Below are 5,989 nucleotides of genomic sequence, written 5' to 3'. Positions count from 1 at the left end.
GCTGTGATGGCCGAGTGGTTAAGGCGTTGGACCCGAAATCCAATGGGGACTCCCCGCGCAGGTTCAAGTCCTGCTCACAGCGTCTGAGGTTTTCTGTCCGGTTTGCAGGTTTCGCGAATCGCTGTGCCAGAACAGAAAGAAACCTACTGAACAGCAACTTCAACATATATCTTGAATTTTTCATGAGTGTCCTGGCAAGTTGCTTTAATTGCGTGGGCATCCGTGAACCGCAGATAGTCAATTCCAAATTCAGTCGAGTCCCCCGCATACCAACTGTCCACACGGAACACTGGGTAAAAATACTGGTTGTTAAATCTGTGAGAACCTCTAATCACAACTGTAAGGAGAGACAGGAGGAACTACAAATATTGGGAATACAAGTTCTCTTTCAGACTGAATGGCAGACAGCTTGAAGCTTTCTCAGGCAGCAATCTTTAGTGTTTGTCCTGGCATCACAGGCAGGTGGGAACCAAAAAATTTAGGATGATAATAACCCATCATATGTGTTAGTTGCTCTTCAAAGCGCTTTACACAAACGAGGAAATGTAGGCGCAAAAAGATACATTTTGGCTTCAAATTGCCTTTTCAAAGCCGTACGAAATTTCATCTCCTTAACAGAAAAGTCCCTCTCTTATAAAACAGTTCTGCATTTTCAGCTATTTTGCCTACTTTAAACAGCTAACCATATTTGAAGCCAGTTTGTTTGTTAATAAAGTTCCTAGTCTCTAATTTTGTACGTCAAATGCTATTCGTAAAAATGTATACATCTATTGAATTCTTGACTCATTATTACGTTTTTTTGTGTTGCATGCCTTTATCTGCTTTGCTGACTTATATAGTACCATTTTACAATAAATTTCTCCATAGTGAGTAATCACTCTTTGTTTTCCTTTTTGGACGAGAAGAGGGAAAGACTATGATTAATGCCTCCAGAAATGCATTTCAAAACACTTTATTTTTTGCACTATCTAAATTTAAAATAATATGGATTGTTTATTACTGATCCACATACATCATCAGTGCCCAATGTAAGTATATAAAAAATGAAATTCAGGTGAGGGAAGATGATTGGCCTGAAAAAAGTAATGAAGAGCTCAAAACTAGGTACAAAAGAGAAGATATACACGCAACTATTGCTTTGAAGGAAGAACATTCATCTTAATCACGTAAATAATGTCTCGAGATAAAAATTGGTCATTGTTTGCAATAAAGATATTTTATCCGAATGTATATGATGCAAACCACAATATAAATAATGCTTTCCTAGAATCAGTGTGGTTTTTTGTTCTATTCCCTGCATAAATAATCATTTTTTCTGGCCACAACAGTGTAATAAGCACAGTAATGAAAATATTAATACCTAGGTTACTTGCCCATGGGTGGGCCAGTGGCGCAATGGATAACGCGTCTGACTACGGATCAGAAGATTCTAGGTTCGACTCCTGGCTGGCTCGCTCTACTCTCTGTTTTTTCTTTCTGAGTACCTTCTCAAAGTCGTGCTGAAATAAGCCTTCGTATATATTTTCCTAGAATTGATTGTTCGCCTTCTCTGGCGCAGAGATTTGAGACTGAGAAAGACTTCAGAAGCATAAAAGGGGCCGTCGCATAAAATTTTCTTCGTTCTACCCTTCATCTCCCCCTCAACTTGAGGAGGGAGCTGGCTGAAAAAGTTCATTAGAAGGAAGGCTGTAAAATCAAAGAAGCTTTAAAGAAAAATAAACAGAATATTTTTTTCAACCCGTATCTTCATCAGTAGTTCTCACTCATGGCGTCTCTCTCTCTCACAACTCTTTCCCTGGGCATGGCTACTGTCAAAAGAAAAGGGACATCTCCTGAAGAAATGTTGGGCCAAGACAAGCACAGCTGTGGAAATGCAGGATGCAAGCAGCTCTTTGCCTCAGTTGGGCCCCCTAGACAGCCCAAACCTGAAGCTGGGAGACCTCTATTCCATCCCGCACTCTTGCTCCGCCCTCTTCTCCACCTCCGGGTCCCTATCCTTATCCCTCGGCCCCGCCATCTTCGAGAGAGTGACAGGAGCTGAGAAACCCGCTCTCAGGAAACAGGAGAACGGACAGGGATCCCTTGAAAAGAAAAAAAAAAATGTAAACATCCTAGAAATTGAGTATGTAAAGAAGACGTGGGAATTGGCAGCTTTGTCGATGTCTCTTTGAACAGACCGGCCTCCTTTCTCAGCCACGAGGCATCGTGGAGAGAGAGAGAGGCGGAGAGGCAATTATTGCCAAGTGGGGAAAAATTCTTCAGACTAAATCAAAAGAGCATCTTAGTATGCGAATCGACTTCCGAATGTGTAACCTGGATCCTCGCTCTGCATCGCAGATAAGTTTACTGAAGTTACCAGTGTGCGCTGTCAGGGGCGCTGTGGTCAAACGAATGAAACCACACGCCTGGCAGGCCGGGTCTATAGGGCTGTTAAGAGACAAAGAACTGGCGATCCTTACATTCACTTCCCTGCTCTTTCTTTACATGTAAGGGGAGAGATTTTATGTGAAAGACAAGTGGCAACCTCACATGGAGCAGACATTTATTTGCCTTCGAAATTACCTGGGATAACAAAAAAGAACGAAGCACAAACGTTACGGGAAACAAACCCCGTGTCTTGCTGCCATTAGCACCTCGCGCTCACCAGCTAAGTCACTGGCCACGCCGAGTCTGCTTCACTTTCTCTACTGAAACTGGTTTAAAGTGCCAAAATTATGTCTCCTGAAGTTTCACTAAAAAGTTAGCAGTCAAATTTCCTACCTCCTCTTAATTCCATCTTTCCTAAAATGCATTAACCTTGCTCCCACACTATTGTCTTCAATAAATTGTTTTAACACTTGCGTATTACTTTTTATTTTGAAAAGACAAAGAGAAATGAAAGTAAAAAAGCCTTTCCACCTGATAAGGAGGCAGAGAAAGTACGAACTTTGGGACTGAGGGCGGTTTGAGTTGGAAACTTCCATTTCTCAAATTAGAAGTATCCATTTAAGTAACAGTTGCCAAAATGGGACACACAATGGCCCGTACAGGGATCGAACCCGCAACCTTGGAGTTATTAGCACCATGCTCTAACCAACTGAACTAGCCAGCCACATGGGAAAATGGGGCTTTTAAAGAAAATACTGAGTAAGTTCACTAACAATTTGGTATTTGTCTATATAAAAATAAAGGAAATTTCTATTTTCCCCCTTTATCGCCCTCAAAAGAGACCTTTAAGCCATATTCACAGACTTTAACGAAGGAATCTAAACTATTTTAACTCTGAATTTAGACTAGAAAATCCACGAAGAACTTTTGACAGAGGCTAAATCTAGCTTATCTATAGAGAAAGCACTGTAATAGGATTTTCAATTGTGAGTGAAGGGAGCCTCCCATTTTTAGAGGTATGTCCATGTACTGGATGGCAAATTGCAAACTTCTCTTTAATGACTTGTAGCTTAATGACTTATTATTTTCAAATTCGTTCAGGACAACGGAGCCGAAAGGAAGGCAAGTGGCGTTGAGAAAAGGAGCCGCGTCTTCTCAGCGTCTCTGGAGTTGAAAACATAAGCATTGACATGTAAGGCGATGATATCCAGGGTTGGAAATGGGGCAGCCCAGCAATACTGGAGTTACACAGTAAATATGGTATGTTTTTTGAGGGTGGTAGAACAGAGATACAGTGGTTTGCAGAAGGGCAAAATTACGGTGCCGCTCGGCTACTTATTAACATTCTCATTTAATAGCACGTGCTGTGTCTCTCAAATTCCATCTTGCGAATCGCAGCATTCAAACACCAGGTTGGGGAGGCCAGGATGTGAGACGTGCTTCTTGGTCCTTGGTCAGGCTATTGGTTTTATCACGTGGAGGCAACTTGAAAGGAATCTCCTGCAGCCTCGGGAAATCTCCGTTTACGTGTACCTGGGGTTATATTATTTCTTTTGTGTTTTGCGAATTTGCATGCTGACTGACACCTAATAAACTTAACAGTTAAATGAATCAACAAGTAATGATTTTGTTGATTCTAAATCTGACGCTGGCGCGAGGAAGAAGTGTTGGGATTCTAGTGTACGCTAAAAGTATTCAACGATTGCCGAACTGCGGTACCAACAGGTGCTTCGATGTTTTATTCTTCTGGTCTTAAAGAACTCTTATCCTAGATTTCAAGAGCTAAGGCTTCTAATTGTTCAAAACACATAAATGGAAATTATCTACTACGGCTTCTGCAGACACATGTCCTCTTCACAGAACTGCATTCTAGCTTTTGAGGATCCTCTTGCACTTTCCGACAGGTGTTTATAGACCCCTAATGTCCACATATCAAGCCATCGCGAGAGAATGAACTTGTTTTATGTGACTTCCATACCGAAAGGATTACCTTTTTTCCTCCTTCGGACAGAAGGGTGACTAATCTCCCTGACTTTCCTGAACTCTGCCCTGAGGTTTATGTCCTCTTCAACAGGACACGCCTGAGCACTGACTCTTCCTTTTGTGAACAAAACCAAGCACTGTGGAGGGGAATCTTCCACCAGACTAGAAAAATCAGCACATTTCCTGCTAGTAAAGCCTAAGATTTAGATTTATTCTCCTCAAGCCACTCCCACTTTCAATTGTGTTTTCTGGTAGAGTGAAGGACCCAGATCCCCAAACCGTATTATTCTTTACCCTGCCTTAAATGAAATATTGCGTGTTTACGTTATTAGCAGTAATTCCAGACCAAAAGAAGAGCTCAGTAAAAACTCTTTCGTCCTTCCTTAACAGTACACAATGGTATAGAATAAACAAATCTCTATTGATCTCAGATCCCAACTACCCCCATATCCTCCTTAGAGACTACCGAAGCTCTCACTTTCTTATCTTCCCCAAAATATTCTATGCATAATCAAGTATATTTTCAATATAGCCACCTACATTGTTGCCAATGCACAACAGAACATCTGCCACAAGTATCTTATAAGATAATTTCAAAATATTTGTTATATTCCAGACTAGATTATTTTAATTATCTAACTGCCTAAGGAAAAAAATATCAAATATCATATCAATATTAACTAACAATGATCTTTCCCTTCCTTCCTTCCTTCCTTCCTTCCTTCCTTCCTTCCTTCCTTCCTTCCTTCCTTCCTTCTTTCTTTCTTTCTCTCTCTCTCTTTCTTTCTCTCTCTCTCTTTCTTTCTCTCTCTCTCTCTCTCTTTCTCTCTCTCTCTCTCTCTCTCTCTCTCTCTCTCTTCTTTCTTTCTTTCTTTCTTCTTTTCAGACGTGATCTCACAAAATTGGCCCGGCTGGCCTCCAGCTCCTTAGCTCAAGTGATCCTCGGGCATCTGTTTCTCAAGCAGCCGAAATTTACAGGCGGGTGAAACTTTGCTCGGTTTATTTTATTTTACAATAAATATGTGTTTGATGTGTGTGTGTGTGTGTGTGTGTGTGTGTGTGTGTGTGTGATCACATATAATCTTAATACTACTAAATTTGATTTATGTTTAAGATGCCATCTCTTGCTTCTCTGCACGGCAAAATGACTAGCCAGACACAAGAACTGTCCCTGAACTGACAGAAAACAACTAAAATGCTGTATGAAATAAGCAAAACTTCTTATAAGATTCAAAGTGATGACAATAATGTAAGGATTTATCAGACCAAATTCTAAGTGAATTCAGAAACAGAGGAAGTTAAATGGAGAGTTGAAAGTGCTTTTGCCCCAATTCTTATATATGCATTTAATAACATCTAAGTGCACACTAAAAAAGACAGTGAATAAATTTTATTTCTTTTCCTCAAGGAATTACTGGAAGCTGTAGAGGAACTTACGTGTGTAGATGTGGAATTGTATTTTGTGAAAAGATTTACAAAACCCTATTTCATGGTAAGGGTAAGTATATGTAGCCTTTTACCATATAAATGGCACTGTGTACTTAAATATTTGCAAATGACAGACATTTGGTACTAGATCTATATTTCGGTTTACACAGCCAAGAAATGAACAACTCGTTCAAAATAGTAAGGAAACACC

The 5,989-nt window shown here is 40.3% G+C and overlaps 2 non-coding genes across 2 annotated transcripts; both read left to right on the top strand.

Annotated features, from left to right (window-relative positions):
• On the top strand, positions 1–82 carry TRNAS-CGA. The gene has a single exon. It is a non-coding gene; the product is annotated as a tRNA-Ser (tRNA).
• Positions 83–1,381: 1,299 nt separating this feature from the next.
• On the top strand, positions 1,382–1,454 carry TRNAR-ACG. Its single transcript has one exon. It is a non-coding gene; the product is annotated as a tRNA-Arg (tRNA).
• The last annotated feature ends 4,535 nt before the right edge of the window (positions 1,455–5,989 follow it).

This window comes from Lemur catta, chromosome 5, assembly GCF_020740605.2.
Source record: "Lemur catta isolate mLemCat1 chromosome 5, mLemCat1.pri, whole genome shotgun sequence".
Taxonomy (NCBI): domain Eukaryota; kingdom Metazoa; phylum Chordata; class Mammalia; order Primates; family Lemuridae; genus Lemur; species Lemur catta.
The sequence above is the reverse complement of the archived record's forward strand: the minus strand, read 5'-3'. Positions and strand labels throughout refer to the sequence as shown.